This window comes from Microcebus murinus, chromosome 6, assembly GCF_040939455.1.
Source record: "Microcebus murinus isolate Inina chromosome 6, M.murinus_Inina_mat1.0, whole genome shotgun sequence".
In the NCBI taxonomy this organism is placed as follows: domain Eukaryota; kingdom Metazoa; phylum Chordata; class Mammalia; order Primates; family Cheirogaleidae; genus Microcebus; species Microcebus murinus.
In genome coordinates, this window is record NC_134109.1 from 75,333,463 (window position 1) to 75,351,833 (window position 18,371).

The following is an 18,371-nucleotide window of genomic DNA, read 5'->3' on the forward strand; positions in this document are numbered from 1 at the left end:
CAGACAAGCCTTAAAAAGGTTTAACTCCAAGAAAGATTGTGATAGCTTATAAAATGGTCTAATCAAATCTGAAATTAAAAAAAACAAAACAAGCAACCAAAGAAACAAAAAAATCTATTGATTTGCATTAAATATAAGCCACACTATTCAAATGATGCTGATATTGAGAGTAAAGAAATCTAATTGGCTGGTACCTGGTTGGCATCAGGGATGGGGAGCATCCTCACTGGCTGTCACAGATGTGAACTGTTTGGCTCATTTGTCGAGACTTTATCAATGCGATTTCATCTCCTTCATTCAGAATGTCACAGCTTTCCCTGTTTATGGTGTCTCCTAGCACAAAGTCCTCATAGACTAAAGAGAAGTGAAACCTCTGATGCTCTGTCACTGCCAGTGCTGGGACTATGGCCTACACCTTCAGTTTTACCTGCACAATTATCATTTATTTATTTGGTGATTTTTGTGGTTGCACAACCATTCCGAACCTATTAAATTTCAATTATTGACTGTGTGCTCTTAGGGATTTAAAACATGAACCTAGGAGAATTCTACTGCTCCCTCCAAAGGTAAGGTCAGTAGTAATGGATCAGTAAAGGATCAGTGAATGACACTGTAAAGCCAGACAGCAAGAAAAGTGAAGGAATGAAAACAGGGCGTTTTTCATTAAGTGGTCACAAGAACAAAGTAGATACATTTTCACCACATTGGGTCATGAGGTAGAGATGATTCTGATGCAAAACCAAATTATGAGAGTTGATTCTAAAAGAAGCAGATAATAGGAACAGACTACTTTACCATAGTAACCTAAATTAAAATCTGCTTTGCAATAAAAACAGGGATAATAACAGGATATGGATTTCAGGGGTGTTTCTTTGTTCTACCAGCTAATAATGCCTAGCCCTTTCTATGCTTTGCTGATCACCTATTCCAACAACTTTCTACCAAATGAATCTTCTAATAACACTTCTATGACTTATAGCCAGTCTCATCAGGTGAGGAGTATATCTTATCAATTATTAGCATCCTTTTATTAGAAAATGTTTTATTGAAGATCTGCATAATTTCTGTAATCCACCATCAAAGAAAAACTGAATTTTTTATTAAATTCAGCATGGCTGTTATTCTGCAGAAGTGATTCTGTTAGTTCCTAATAAAAATAATGTAAGCTGCAATGTTAAACCAACATATTATGATTATAAAGGATGATTATATTCAGGAGGGGACTTACTAAAATCTGGATGTACCCAGTAATATTTTCAGTTTACATAAAATATTTTTATAACATTCATTAATTTAATCAGTTATTCAACAAATATTTATTTAACAATGATTGTTAGTCAGACCTTGCTAGATGATGAAGATACAAAAGTTAACAAGATAATGTCCTTGGTCTTTTGAAGCCTACCAAATATACTACACCCCATATTTCAATGCCCCAAATAATTAAGTGACAGTGATGGTATCACTATAAACGAATATGCACAGTCTCTTTCCCCTTCTATTACTGATTCATCAGTACGGAAACAGAGATTTCAAACCAAGAAATCTAGATAAGGAGCTCAGTGGTTTCTGAGGCTGAGGAACCAAGAAGTAATCTGACTGCATCCTTATGATGTCTTTTGTGACCCCTGTAAACTCTAAACTTTTTTAAAGTTTAGCTTCTCACTGAGTTTTCGTGATTCTTTCCATAATATAAGCATGTAAAATTATAATCTATATTGAAAAATAAACACATTTTTAATATTGTCTATTCCTTAAGTTATTGGTATATGGGTATATAATATTTAAAGCCAGAATATTTGATGAGATCAAGAGATGTATAGGGAGAGCCTTATGGCCAAGGACAGGAACATCACCATATTCTTTATTCTTTAAATGATTAAAATATATTTAACATTTTTAGTTAGTACATGAAAAGTAGAAATAGTTATTATTACTATAACAATAAAAATATACCAGATAGGCTATAAAATCATGCTTTTTGTTTTAAATAGAGAGACCTAAGACACCTTGATAAACTAAATTGCAGGTTGGATGAGCCTTTCCTAGGTGAGTGAAGCTCCACAACCACTTTCCTAGTGGGGTAACAGAGAAGGAGAATCAAACTTTCCTAGGTGGGAGGGCTTATATTATGGTATGTAGAAAGCAGTCAAACTTATGGCCATCTGTGGACGTCTGTGATGAATTATTAGAACCCCAAGGAGACCCCAAAAGTCTGTATAGCTTGCCAATTCTTTCCCACAGAGCCTTAACCAAGGCAAAGAGTAGCTACATGCAGAAGGCTGGAGCCAGGGTAGGAGAGATTGAGAGATCCCCTTGGAACATCTGTCCATAAAGTTTTTTCTACTGAGCTTTCACTGTACCAAAGCCATAGGACAGGGCAGGAGGACTGAGAAGAGGACTCAGTCCAAAGCTTGGAGAAATGGGGAAAGACTGACAGCAGTAAGCCCCTGAAGAGGAACAAAACACTGGTGGCAGGACTGTCTGTAAGGTGAAGTTGGTGTGGGGGTGAAGATCTCTAGACTCACTGGACCTTAGATCCCAAGCCCTCAGGAAAGAAGAGTTCTAATCATGCTCTGAAAGCATCTGAATCAAGTAGCAAACTGAAATAAAATGCAACTCAGACCAGATTAACCTCAACTGGAAATGAGATTGAGAAGAATAAATACCCCAGACTAGTTATCAGACAGAGAAAGCGGTGTGGCTTTTTCTGGAGTAAATGGTATTTATTCAGTTTCTACTGTTCTTTTTTATTCCATGTCTACCATAAATTATCTTAAAAAATGTCAAAAATGAAAAAATACGACCTATAATCGAGAAAAAAGCCCAAACAAAAGAGAAACAGACTGACACATTAACCAAATATTAGACTCATTAGACAATGAAATGACTATTATAAATATGTTAAAGAATTTAGTGAAAAAGCTAGACAAAATTCACAAACAGTGGTTAGTTTTAGCAGAAACAGAGTATCAGGAGTAGATAAATCTAGGTTGATATCCAGGTTCCATTACTTATTGAGCCTGGGACCTTGGAGGAATTGTATAACATTTCTGCATCTCAGTTTTCCTATGTAATACCCACTCTTATGGGGGTGTTGTATTAAATAAGACGACACATACAAACCTATATAGCATGTTATTGTACTAAATATTGTGGGAAACTATAAAAGAATAGTAAGTATTTGTGTATATAAAATTATCTAAGCATAGAAAAGGTACAGTAAAAACATAGTGTAAAAGTTAAAATATGGTATACCTGTATAGGGTATTTATCATGAATGGAGTTTACAGGACTAAAAATTGCTCTGAGTGAGTCAGTGGTGAGTGAATGTGAAGGCCTAGGATACTACTTACTGTACACTACTGCAGACTTTATAAACACTGTACACTTAGGCTACACTAAATTTATAAAAAAAATTTCTTAGTTCACTAATAAATTAACCTTAGCTTGTTGTAACTTTTTTACTTTAAAAACTTTTATTTTTTACCTTTCTGATTCTTTTGTAATAACTCACTTAAAACACAAACACATTGTCCCATTGTACAAAAGTATTTTCTTTCTTTGTATCCTTATTCTATAAGCTTTTTACTATTTTTAAAATTATTTTTTTAACTTTTTAATTTTTTTTTTTTTTTGGTTAAAAACAAAGACACAAACACCCATATTAGTCTAGGCAAACACAGGGGCAGAGTCATCAACATCACTGTCTTACACTTCTGCATTGTCCTACTAGAAGGTCTTACAGGAGCAATAACATGTATGGAGCTATCACATCCAATGATAACAACGCCTTCTTCTGGAATACCTCCTGAAGATCCTGCCTGAGGCTGTTTTACAGTTAACTTTTTCTTTTATAAATAGAAGGACTACACTCAAAAATATTAATAAAAAGGAGAGTATAGTAAATACTAAGTGATAGAAATTTTTCAGCTCCATTATAATCTTATGGGACTACCATCATATATGTAGTTCATCTTTGACAAAAATGTCATTATGCTTCACTGTAAAAGGGAGGAGAAAGTTATTGACTTCTTTTTCTCTAATCTCTGAAAAAGGATAGAACAAAATCCTGTATTTTCGGAGATTAAAAACAGTGAATAAAATTCACACCTGATAGTTAATGTTTTTCTTTATCTTATTAGCCATTGAATCAGTGATGCCAATACTTTCCCCCCAGTTTTTAACCATTCAGGGAATGTTACACAGAAAATGATACAGGCCAGATAGCTACTGGATAAGATTAATATACTTGCTATTTTGTCTGTAGCGTGCTTGGTTAAGAAATATGTTGCTGTTTTCGAACAGCTGAAATATTTAAAATAAACCAACAAGATCATTTTTTACTTATTTATTAATATAATTTTCATGTATAAAAGTATGTTCACTGTTTCACATATATCTAAATTGTGCTATGTTCTCTTTTAGGTAAAATTTTTAGAGAAAGTGAACATTATTTTTCCATCTATTGTTAAAAACATTTGAACAGATGTGGCTGACTTGAGTCCTTTGATGGCTTATATAAATGTTTTGGAGTCTCAGCACTTTAAAAGTGAATTCCTCATAAATTAAAAGGAAATTACTTATATCAATTTGTTTTTCCTAGCACACTTATTTATATAGATAAATATTCATATCCATAATAACTCCATTTGAATGCTACTGATTAATGAACTGAAAAAGTTAAGAGCATAATGATTTCCCTGCTTACTTTATTACTTTTAAAAGATTGTAATAATCATAATTGCAAGAATTTCTTATTAAAAAAGAATTTTTTCTTTTAAACTAGCCTCATTTAATTGTTAGTTATTTTTAAAATGAAACAAATAAAGGCCAAATCAAATTGTATTTCTTCACCTTCCACTCCCACCTAGAAGAAACAATGAGGTTTATAAAAACCATCACGATTTTATTTTATAAATGGTATTCTTCATATACAAGATAATTTCATTCTGCATGGATTCATCCATATACTTATTTAAGAAGTATTTATTGAATATCTACTATAGATGTAGCATTGTTTTAGATTCTGAGGGCAAAAATGGGAGTAGATATATGTATCCTACATAAAACAGCTTACTTGTCTGGAGGTATAGACAGAAAGTTAAACAATTACAATAAAGAGTAGTGATTACTTTTGCAGATGCATGAAATGCTGTCAGAGTGTAAAGCAGGGGACCTAACTAGAAGGAACCCAAAAGGCTTCTCAAAGTAAGTACAACTTAAGCTGAAATCTGAAAGATAAGTTAACCAGGAAAGGGTGTAGGGAGGAAAAAAGAAGGTAGGAGAGAAGGAAAGAGTATTTCAGAAGAAACAGTATGTGTCAAGTTTCAGAGCACATGATGGGTACTAGAAATAGAAATAAATTTGGCATAGCTGGAGCATCACTAGATGAGTAATGGCAGTGAGTTGAGGCTGAAAAGCTAGAGAGAGGACAGATTTTATGGGACTTCAAAATCTATTCTAAGTCATTATCGTAAGGTCAGTAGAGTCCATGAAGAGGTTGTAAGCAGAAAAATGACCTGATTGCATCTGTATTTTAAAAACATACTTTTGGTTGTACAATAGAGAGTGGGCTGGAGGAGTGTAAGTCTAGAAGCAAAAAAACCTAAGAAGTTCCTGAGGGAATCTAGACAAGAGGTGAAGATTTGCCAACTAGAGGATAGCAGTGGGGATAGAGAGGAGAGGGTAGGAATTTTGAGAGATACTTTTAGGAGGCTGAAAACTATACAGAAGAAAAAGTATTATTATCTTTTCTTTATTCATTATAAGGTTCATGGTTGAGGACCCTATGACAAAAGACAAATTAACAAGAGAAAAATATACAAGTTTATTTAATAAATTTTATGATATGAGAAACTTTATAAGGAAATGAAGATCCAAAGAAACAGGAAAAACTGTTTTTGTTTGTTTGTTTTTATGAAGAGTCATACTGCAGTACAGTTGGAGGACAAAAGGGTATGATCTAATGGCAATAAACAGGGAGGAACTTAGCAAGGCTTGTTTTGTTCAGATTCTTTCCTGTGTTCTTGTGTGACATTCCTTTTCTCTGGGTGTAGGGAGGATGCCTCTGGAATGAAGGTCTTAGGACCTTCCTGCTTCTGCTGTTTCCTCAAATGCCAAGGTGCCATATTTTGGGGTAGCATGTCCTGAACCCCACCAAAATTAATGGTTAACTGAATGGAGAAATAAGGGAAGTTAAAGAAATTAAGGAAAATTCCCAGGTTGCTGCATTGGGAAACTGGATAGATGATTGTTCTGTTTACTGGTATAGAGATCTTAGCTTGACTAGAAGTTTGCTGGGAGAGTCCAGTAGCCTTATTCTTTTCTAATTTATATGGCATGTAATACCACTTATGTCTCAAATCTTTGTGATTATCTTCCTCAGGCTGCCATATTGCTGTATTTTCTAAGTTATCATTATGCTTCTCTGATTCCTTTCCCTCCTACTGTTCCTAAATTACATATATCCCTCATGGTTCCCTCTACACTATGTCCTTCTCTTTCAGTGTATTTGCTCTGAGAGTTCATTCACTCCATTGCTTCAACCATTACCTGTATGCTATTCTGCTGCTGCTAATACTAATATTATCACAATTAATTAAAGACTATTTGTTTTAAGCCTTAAGGTTAAGATTATTATCTAATTCTCAATATGACTTTTAGAAATAAAAAGGAACACAGGCTCTGAAATCAGATAGACTTAAACATAAATTTCAGTTCTGCTACTTCTCAGCTGTGTAACTTTAGAAAATTACTCAACCCATGAATGATTTCCTTATCTGTAAAATGTAAACGTTAATAGCACCAACCTCATAGGTTTGTCAAATAACTGAATAAAATAGCACATAGAAAGCAGACAGTGTATGGTGCTTGCTGAGCACTTAGTAAATACATAGCTTAACTATGAGAGTAAAGCCCATGTTGTAGCAAGGAACAGTGAAAGCTATGTTGCATAATTGGTTGAAAGCATTGGCTTTGGAGAGAGTTCTTGGTTCAAATCCTGGCTCGGTCATTTTCTAGCTATGTGATTTTAGGTTATGTAGTCTCTCTCTGAGTCTCAGACTGCTAATTTGCAAAATGGAGATGAAAACAGTACTTACTTCATATAGCTGTTTTAAGGAATAAATAACAAACCTTAGTTTTTAGCCTAAGCATCTCAATTGTACTCCAGTCTCATAGGTTGAAAACATATGCCTTTGGTTTATACGTTATAATCTAAAATTCAGTATGTGTAAGACAAAGCTTATCTTTTCAAATCTGTTCTCCTCTGCAGAAATAAGTGCTCCAAACACCCCAATCATTATGTGGGACTAATTTTTGATTCTTCCTTTTCCAGCTTCTGGTAATTTGGTGCCAATTTCGTTTTCAATCTTCCACCAAAATCTTTCCTTCAGTTTTGTTCTCTCTCTCCATCCCTACTGTCAGTGGCTATATACTCCAAGTTCTCACACCTTTTTCCTATAACAGCATCCCAGGCTTCTTTTCATTTTTAACTTTTACTTCTAATGACTAAATTTCCTGAGATTTCTTTTAATCACACAGTGATCTAGCACCTCTTATATTTTCCCGGATTGAGTTTAAGCCCATTATCCGAAGTGAGGTAACACAAGAGTGGAAGAATAGGTTTCATCTGTACTTGCCATCAAATTGGTACTGACTGATTAATACTCTGGTGCTCACACGGTAGTAATACTCTCCAGGATTGGGGGGTTGTGGGGGGTAAACTCACAACTATAGGACACAGTGTGCATCGTGGAGGGGGAAGGGCATGCCTCTAACCCCCGCTAAAGAGAGGCAATGATATAAAATGTAACCAAAATGTTTGTATCCCCATAATATCCTGAAAAAAATATATAAATATTTACTGAAGAACTTTGTAAATCCCATTACTTCTTATCCTAAATCGCCTGGCCCATCTATCAATGCTCTTCATGATTGTGCCCTACATTCCCACCTCACTGCTTCCTACGAATCTACCAATACCACCTCTTAGTTTCATTTAGATCAAGTTACTTGTTCTCCTTGCATGCCTTCTTGAAAAGGAATTTTCATTCATATTGATTCATTTTGTTGCCACCATCCATGTAAATTTCACCCATTCTTCAAACCAGTTTAAGTGCTAACCCTTCTATCGGCCACTCCAGGTCATGTGGGCATCTTCCATCTTTTAGCTCCCAAGTGCATTTATAGTAAGTATCAGTTTGGCTTTATCTAATCCAAGTTAATAGGGGTTCTCCCTCTTCACTTGCTATGCTCTACATTCCATGAAAAATGCCACATTTTTGACTTATTTTGTTGTTCTTAAAGCAGTCAGCATAAAAGTGGGCACATAGAAGTCCTTACACGTATCATTTAATTTTTATCAATACCAGGTGACTGACGTTGGCAATTAAGAGCTCATCTATAACACATGTTAAGAGTAATGAGAGGGTTATATAGTGGAATAGACACTAACTACAGAGAACTTTTACCTCTTTTCTTTAAATACAACAATCAATAGACACTACTGCCAGTTAAAGTACTTATAACACACCCTTAGGAATTTTACTCCCTTCATCTAAAACCTTCAGTTACTCCTTATTATTTAGATAATTAAATCCTCACTTCAGCATTAGAAATCTCTTGCAATATGGCTTACAACTTCCTTTTTCAGCTTCATCTCCCAATACCCAAAATATACTCCAAATAAATGAGACTAACCTGCTAAGATACCTTGTGCTTCTCCTGTCTCATATGTTGGTATAAATTGTTCTCCTACTTATATATAACAAGCTTGTCAGTCAAAATTCCTATCTATCTTTCAAGCCCATTATGGCTATCAATTTATCTCTGAAGTTATTCTGAATTCTCTCAACAATACATTTTTTCTTTGAAATCCTGTGGTAAATATTTTTTTACTTACAGTACATTTTAATGCACCATATACTTTTTATTTAAAATAGCCATTGGACATCTCCACCATAAAGTTTTACATATCCTTCCAACTCAGTTATGTTCAAAATTCAAAATCTCCTCTCAAAGATGTTCTGTCTCCTCCTGACTTCCAAGGTCAGTTAAATGTGTTTTTTCCCATAAAGTCAGCATTGCAGGGAGCAAGGCTTAAAATTTTTTTTCACTTACAACATCAAATCAATTTTGGTGAAATCATCTTTCCCTTTTGTTTTTTGTGTAAGGCATAGGTAATTTGGAGTGTAAATTGTGCTCTTCTTAAAACTATGAGGAAGGCAAGTTAACTTCTATAGAAGTGAGAGAAGAAAATGTTGTATCATATGAATTGGGTCATTCTTGTTATACCCAACTAAAACAGAGTCAAGAAGCCAAAGGGAGAAAGCATTTAGGACACATAGCGTTGCTCCCCAAATGTAATTCTCTGCAAGTCCAGCTGCTAAAACTGCCTTTTGTAACCTGAGATCAGTTTTATCTATAACTGCTGAAATAACTTGCTGCAACTCTAGGATTAACTTTGTCCACAACTGTCCCTCATCAGCTGGAGCTTCTTCGCTCCCCAGAACTGTAACAGCGCCAGTAAAATTTCACAAAGAGCAATGTGAAACATATCTCCTTTGTACAAAAACTCCAACCTTCTCTCTGCTCTTCGGACATACTGAAGACAACCTTGACTGCATGTATGCCCCCAATTGCAATTCTTTCTTCCCAAATAAAATATTTTAAGTTCAGAGATTTGTCTCTGCATTTTTATTTTGACATTGACAATGTTAACTAGCAAGAACTAGATCTAATTTCTTATGAGGTAGGGAGTAATTTAGGAAAGGAAGTTTGTATTTTTAAATAGGTGTCCTATTTAAATAGATATAATTCCTTCTTGAGCAACAAATGAATATATTTCATAGCAATCTTTAAACTTGAAATTTGAGTCACAGTTATCCTGGTTTAGCTCTCATAGCAGCCAGCAGAGTGGTATGCTTCTTAAATAGTGAACATATACCTGTTTACTTTTGACTCAAGGCTAGAAGTAAGATGTCCCAATTTTTTGTGAGCTGGCCTAGAAAAAGCAACCATATCTATATACTCATAATTTTAAAAAATATAGTCTGATTTTCCTCTTCTATCTAGCAGACAACTTTTACTTAGATGATCTTAATAAAGCCCTTGATTAAAATGTAAATGCTGCTGCTAAAGAGACTGGATTGAATCCATGCATCCACACTCACTCCCTTTTAAAATATTACTGGATGGTATTTCATAAAAAGGCCATAAACCCACAAATATGGAAAACACTGGAGAGAGGTGTCAGCATCAACCAGTTTTTTAGAACCAACAACACTGAGCCCTAGGTCAACAGTGGTGAACACTGAGAACCAACACAATTTACACAATAGAATAACCAAAAGGTCAAGAAATTGGTGGCACCAGGTAGTTGGGGAGAGGGGGGGAAGGGCACCAAAGTAAGAAGGATTGATTGACAGTCTGTTTAACAAGCAGTCAAATTCTTAGATCCCCTCCCTCTAGGCTAGCAACTGCTTCTCTTCTATCCTGGTAGAACACAGGAGGTTTATTCTCTGCAGAAGGTGAAATGAGGAACTGGCCTGAGAGAAATGAGACACAGCTGAGGGCAGAGGTATAGAAGAAATCAGTTAATTAATTTATGCACGCAAGGTTTTCAGGCCTGTAGCCGTTTTTCCCAGTCCTGGAAAAAAATTACAGTATGCTTTCATCTTTAAGACAGGGACATGGATAATCCTTTCTGGGATATGCCTAGCTCAGGTTAAATGGCTTAGCTATACTTCCTGTAATATTTTGATATAATAAGAAATAAATATCTGTTCTCTGCCCCTGATTTCTGAGACAGAGCTCCTAATACGCTTATAGATAGGAGTGCCAGGGAATCTTTTGTTCCAGTATTTGGTCTTTGACCCCAGTTCCTGACACAGAGCTCCTAAGACCTTTGCAATTTCTCAAGTGATGAGGGTGTCTGACATAGAGCTCCTAAATCCCTTAGAATTTCCTGGATCATAGGAACATCTTTTGTTCTATTGGGGTGACTCTTGGTGGGCTCCTGGATAGCCTTAGCATGAGGGCTGGTTGCCAGAGGAAACAACTCTGTGATCAGAGGATTGGAACTTTCATCCTCGCCCTCCAACCTCCCAGAAAGGGACAGGTGCTGAAGGTTGAGTTGATTACCAGTGGTCAATGATACAATCATGCCTATGTAATGAAACCTCCACAAAAACCCAAAGGATAGGGTTCGGAAAGCTTCCAGATTGCTAAACATGTGGAGTTGCCTGGAGGGTGGTGCCCCTTCCCACATATCTTGCCCTATGTATCTCTTTATCTGTATTTTTTATTATGCCAGGAAAGTAAGTAAAGTGTTTCCCTGAGTCTGTGAGTTGCTCTAACAAATTAATAGAACCTGAGGAAGAGGTTGTGGGAATCCTGGATTTATAGCCAATCACTCAGGAAGTATAGGTGACGACTTACTACTTGGAATTGACATCTAAAGTCAAGGCAGTCTTGTGGCACTGAGACCTTAACCTGTGGGATCTGACACTATCTCCAAGTAGACAGTGTTAAAATGGAACTGAACTATAGGATAGCCAGTTGGTATCTGCCAGAGAATTGCCTGGCATGTGTGGATAAACTCTCACACAGCTGATGCCAGAAATGTGTTGAGTGTAGTGTGAGAGTAGAGAAAAAAAAAAACAGCAAAAAATACCAAGTTTGTTTTTTCTTCAGATTTCCCTATAGTGAAACTAAAGGTCAGAAAGCCCCATACTCATATCCAGTGCTTACAATCAAATTCTTAGGCTCCCTACTCTTAAATATGAGCATAATATTACAGATTATCATAAATCTGAGGAACACTTCTAAAATGAAAGAGACTAAAGCAAACAATGAAAAGAGAAAACTGAAACATGTAAGGGAGAAGAAAACTAAAACAAATAAAAGTTATTATTAATATTCTTAAGAGATTATATTTTATGATTTTGCCTCACCCAAGCGAGGGTTAGAGGCATGCGCTTCCCCTCCACAATGTTCACCGTGTCCATCAGTTGTGAGTTTACCTTCCCCCCTCACCCCCCTAATCCCTGGGGAATATTACTACGGTGTGAGCACTGTAGTATTGATCAGTTAATGCCAATTTGATGGCGAGTACATGTGGAGCCTATTCTTCCATTTTTGTGATGCCTCACTTCACATAATGGGCTCAAGCTCTATCCAGGAAAATATAAAAGGTGCTAGATCACTGTTGTTTCTTATAATTAAGTAATATTCCATGTATACATACACCAAATTTTAATAATCCACTCATGAATTGATGGGCACTTGGGTTGTTTCCACATCCTTGCAATAGTGAATTGTGCTGCCATAAACATTCGTGTGCAGATGTCTTTATTATAGAATGTCTTTTGCTCTTTTGGGTAGATAGATGCCTAATTGTGCTATTTCTGGATTGAATGGTATTTCTATTTTTAACTCTTTGAGGTGCTTACAATAGGGAGAGGAGAAAAGTAATCATTTTGAAATATGCCAGTAAAGTCTACCCTTTGGTTATTCAGGCTCTTTGTTGGCTCCACATGAAGTTCAAGATTATTTTTTCTAGATCTCTGAAAAATGACATTGGTATCTGGATGGGAATTGCATTGAATCTGTAAATTGCTTTGGGAAGTATGGAAATTTTAAAAAATGTTGATTCTTCAAAAAAAAAAAGAGATTAGAGAATATATTACAATTAGGTTGGGACATTTTAGATTTTAAAAAAGAGAAAATTCAGAAAACAAAAAATGAGCTTTTGCCGGGCGTGGTGGCTCACGCCTGTAATCCTAGCACTCTGGGAGGCCGAGGCAGGTGGATTGCTCGAGGTCAGGAGTTCGAGACCAGCCTGAGCAAGAGCGAGACCCCCGTCTCTACTATAAATAGAAATAAATTAATTGGCTAACTAATATATATAGAAAAAATTAGCCGGGCATGGTGGCGCATTCCTGTAGTCCCAGCTACTCGGGAGGCTGAGGCAGCAGGATTGCTTGAGCCCAGGAGTTTGAAGTTGCTGTGAGCTAGGCTGATGCCAAGGCACTCACTCTAGCCTGGGCAACAAAGTGAGACTCTGTCTCAAAAAAAAAAAAAAAAAAATGAGCTTTTAACAATTGAAAATATTGTATGAAAAGACTCAATTGAAAGATCAGAAAGTAAAATTGAGAAATTCTCCTAGAAAAGGACAAAAAATGAATTAGATAAAAATTAGGAGAGAAAAGTTAAATATTAAATAATATGTGAATAATTGGAATAAATATGAATTTATATACTAGGAATAATAGGAATTTCAGAAGCAAAGCCAGAGGGGAGGTAAACACCAATGAAATGATTCAAGGAAATTTTCTAGAATTGAAATTTTCAAACTGAAAGTTCTTCCTATCCCAGCATAGTAAATAAAAATATATACACCCAGGACACATAAATCACACAAGATTTTACAATTCTAGGCCAAAATATCCTATATATTTCCACAGAGGAAATGGAGAGACAGAGAAAGTCACATACAGTCAGGAATCAGAATGGCTTTGGGCTTATCAACAGCATACCAAACTGCAAGGCAATGATGAAATACTATCATCCAGAAGAAAAATTATTCCAAAAATAGAATTACATGACTTGTGAAAGAACAACAATCAAATGAGGAAATAATGAATACATTTTGAAATATGCACAGTCTCAAAAATATTTACCTCTTATTCCTCCTATGGGCTCTTTTTTTTCTTCTTTTTTATTTCAGCATTTTATGGGGGTACAAATGTTTAGGTTACATACATTGCCTTTGTCCTATGGGCCTTTCTTCAGGAATGTGCTTCACAAAAATAAGAGTAAACAAAACAAAACAAAAAAAGAAAAAAAAGGCATTGGATCCAGACAACAAAGACTCCAACACAGAAGGAGGAAGGTAAAGGGAACCCCAGATTATGGAGAGATGCCAGGATGTCAGCCTTATAACAGGCATAGAGAGAAACTGGTTCAGATTAGACCAAGTCAGAAACCTTAGAAAAAAGACTTCTTCAGAAGGAGGATACTGACAGAGTACTTCATATCTGAACATCTGAATAAGAGATTAGAAAACTGGCAATGAATGTAATGTTGAAATACTGATTAGTACAAAGAATACTAAATAAATGAAGAAAACAAGACAATTATTTACTCAAGGGAAAAATAAAAAGTTGTACAGGAAAGGAATGGTTTATTATCAGAGTTTATTACCTGACTCAGCTGTGTATTGGGATTTCACAGTTATTGCAATATAAACACTGAATATTGATCCAACCAGAGTTGCAGTATAACCATATGGGAAGATGGAAGGAGGGAAAAAGAACACATATGTGATGGAGGCAAAGCGAGTGAAGACAGCCAAATCTACACATTTCAGAATGGGAAGTCAATAAATAATGCTAATATTAGGGAAGGGGAACCATTAAGTAGTAATACAAATATGAAATTAAGAGACATGAAGGTAAATATCAAAACAATTCACTATAAGAAATGAAACTGAGATGGTGAAATGAAAGGAGGTAAAGACACAGAAGATTGTTTCTGTATCAAAGATTGATTTCAGAATATAAAGTTTGACAAACATTTTAAAACATCACAAAATAAGAATACTCTTAATAAACAGGGACACTACTTAAAAAATAGTTCCAAACCTTTAAAATTTGATGTAACTCATATTAAAATTCATCTACTTTTTCAAACAATAAGAAAATAGTCTTTGGGGAAAAAAAAAACCCACAAAAGATACAGTCATTATAGAATCCATTGTTAACTTATAAGATGATAATTTTAAGAACCTGAAGAAGTTTAAGAATCAAAATGGCTAAATTACTTCATGTTAATTTAAAGAAATAAATATACAAACCTTAAAGCTGCTGCATTCTTTAACCCAGAAATTACATTCTTAGGAATTTATCTTAAGAAAATACTAAGCAGAAATGTGTATGAATATTTATCAGAAAATATGATAATCATAACATTATTTACAACTTAGAAATAATAAACATTTTCAAAAAGATAAATGAATATGACACTATGTGTAAATATATCATATATTATGTAATATATGTAAATAGGTCATATGTAGAATACAAATATGATAGAATCTGCACAGCCATTAATTAATGTATTTTCAAAGTATACTTAGTTATGTGGGAAAATCAACACGGCAGCATATTAGAAGAAAAATGAAGACAAAATTGTATGTATGATTGAAACTCATTATGTAAATAAAATATGTACAAGTATTTAACCATTAGGGAATACACCAATATGTGGATAGTGTACAACATGGGGCAATAGAAATATGATTTTTATTTGCCTCCCTATATTTTATGATATTTCAAATTTTCGGAAAAAAAGTGTTTTTATTTTTCTGTTGTTTTTTTTAATTTTCCATTTATCTCCATTCCTTACACCCATTTTTTCCCTAGCCACAGGCAAACATCTTAAAGTATTTAATATGTATCTTTTGTTTATGTCCTTGCAAATGTATTGTTCTGTATGTCTGTATTTTGAATTTATTTAAATGTTAATTATTTTCACTCAGTACTGTTGCTGTTGTGTTTCTCAAGTATATTTTTCTAACTGCTGACTTCTACTATATGATGTATACTCACTGCATCTTAATTATTAGCTTTCTTAGGAATAGACATCCATATTGCCTCCAACGACCCCACCACCATCAAAAATAACCCTGCAAAGACTATTCTCATTATTCTCATTAATGTCCACTTATGGACTGACAGGTGAATTGCTACATTAAGGAGAATAGGGACATTTAACCTAGGTATTGCAAGATTGTCCTCCAGAATGAAAGTACCAGTTTATGTTCTAGAGGGGTTCTATAAATCCAGTCCTGTCAGCAAATAACTTTATCCAGCTTTCTACTTTTTGCCAGACAAAATGGTACAAAGTAACATCTCCCTGTTGCTTTAATTTACATATTTTTCCCTGATTACTAAGTCAGTTTGAGCATCTCTTCATATCCATGTTAAGTTTTGAGACATTCTCTTCTGTACAGTGATTCTCCATAACTTTGCTCATTTTCTGTTAGGATTATTACCTTTCATGTTGATATATATCATTTAACAATCATTTGACAGTATTAAATATTATTCCAATTATAGCATCTACTTATTTTTGATGTATTTTGGAAAGCAGAAAGTTTCCAAAGTTTTCTTCAGTAATGGTGAATCTGACTTGCAACAGTAAACATTGTTAACTTTTAGTAAGCACTTAGAATGTGCCAGATACTGAGCTAAGGACCTCATATACCATTTCATTGTTTGTTATTACTTCCATTTTGCACATGGGAAACTAACTATATCAACATTTCAGGTAACCACTGGACTGAGGATTCAACCTTGGGCATCTGGATATTCTATATCTTCTAGTTCATTAATTGTCTATACAGCTATAACTAATCTACTAGTAAACCCATGTATTAAATATTATGTTCTTAATTTCAGGTATTATATTTTTAAGTTGTAGAATTTGGTTATTTCCTATAGATTCCAATTCTCCCCTAAAATGCTTCCTCTTCTCATCCAATTCATTAAGCATATTAACCGTAGTCATTTTAAAGTCTAAATCTGATCATTCAATTATATGAATATCCTCTGGGACTATTATCTATTTTTCTCTTAGTTATTAATTATTTCATCACCTCTCCTCATATGCTTGGTATTTTGAATTGCCTGATGAAAACTGTAAGCAAAGTATTTTACAGATAAGTTGAGGCTCTGAATCATGTTTTATTTCTCCAGGGAAAAAAGGAGGCAATAAGAGTAGGATCAGGAGTGTACGGAGCAAAACAACCAAATAGAAACCTCCAGCGATCATTGCTCTGCACAAACACCAAATTCAACAACTAATCACCTTCAGAAGAACCAAAAATCACGTGAGTGATCACAGTACCTGGTTTTAACATTATAACAAGGAAACAGGCACAGAAAACAGAAAAGATAGTCTTGCATTGCCCATGTGACCCCTCTTCTATCCCCTGGCAGTGCTATGCCAGCACACCAAGTGGAGAGAGAATCTGTGTGCCTAGAGGAAGGAAATTAAAGTGACTGTGGGACTTGGCTCTCAGGGTTGCCTCAACACGGGGAAACATAGCACAGGGCAGAATTCTGTGGTACCAATGCATGGACAATTTAGAATAGCACAGCCAAAGGGAAATGCCCTCACCTCCCAACATGCTGACAAACAGCAGTCTGGGACTTGCAATAAATTTGTAAGGCAGTCAGGCCACAAAGGCTGCAGTCCTTAGGCAATTCTTATAGTTGTGCAATTGGGTTAACTGGAGTTTACTGGAGTCAGTAAACTTGGGGTGAACATGGTCCAGTGAGAAACCAGCAGCAACAGCCAAGTCAATTCCTGTGTCATCCTTCCTCTAATTCCAGACAGTGTGGCTCAGGAAGAATCATCTTCCACTTGGGGAAAGGAGAGGGAAACGTTCAGAGGGCTTTGTTTTACAACTTGCATACCAGCTCAGTCACAGTAAAATATGGTACCAAGCAGACTCCTCAAGCACCTGATTCTAGGCCTTAGTACATGGACAGCTTTCTAGACCCACCCTGGGCCAGAAGGAAACATGCTTCCCTGAAGGAAAGAATTCAGTCCTGGCAGATTCACCACCTGCCAACTAAAGAGCCCTTGGGCTTTGAATAAACATCAGGGGTAGCCAGGCAACAGTCACCATGGGCTTTTGGTGAGACTGGGCTGGCTTCAGGTGTGATCTGGTGCAATCCTAGCTGTGGTGGCCATGAGGGAGTGCCCATATCACTCCTCTCCCAACTCCATCAGCCCAGCATGGAGAGCAAGGGAAGAGAGTGAGAGACTTTGCCCGGTAATCCAGAGAATTCTCCCATATCTTACCCAAATCCTCCAAAGTGTGTTGGGAAAATATGATTAAGGAATTAATGAAATGTGGCTCATAAGATCATTATTTTATTGTATAACTCAATATTGCTATGTTTAAGACAGAAACAGGAGTTTGCAGGGTTTTGCCCTGAAGGTATGTGTGAACTCAATGGTTCACTTATTAGAGGCTGCTATCATGGGAGAACTCTCAAATCTCTGGTAGAGATGTTTTCCAGGAAGGCTTCCTGGTATCTCAAAATCTGTGAGCCTCCCTGTTTCTTGAAAGATAAGACAAGGCAAATATGGCCCACAGGATGGGAGCCAGAGACAATGGGTATACTTTGTCCAGAGATGCACCCCAGTGGTTATAAATGACCTGTTTATTAGAGATGGGTTTCCTGCTCTCTCCTGTCTGTCTCCCTTTAAGTCCACAATAGCTAATCAAAGAAATATAGAATCACTATACCTCTTTTGTTGTACCTTTGTTAATTGACAACTACCTCTTAAAA

General features: G+C 35.6%; 1 protein-coding gene across 1 annotated transcript in view; it reads right to left on the reverse strand.

The window, feature by feature from the left end:
- The window catches only part of DPH6 (diphthamine biosynthesis 6), a 175,115-nt gene that overhangs the window by 10,200 nt on the left and 146,544 nt on the right, over positions 1–18,371 (reverse strand). The window lies entirely within an intron of this gene.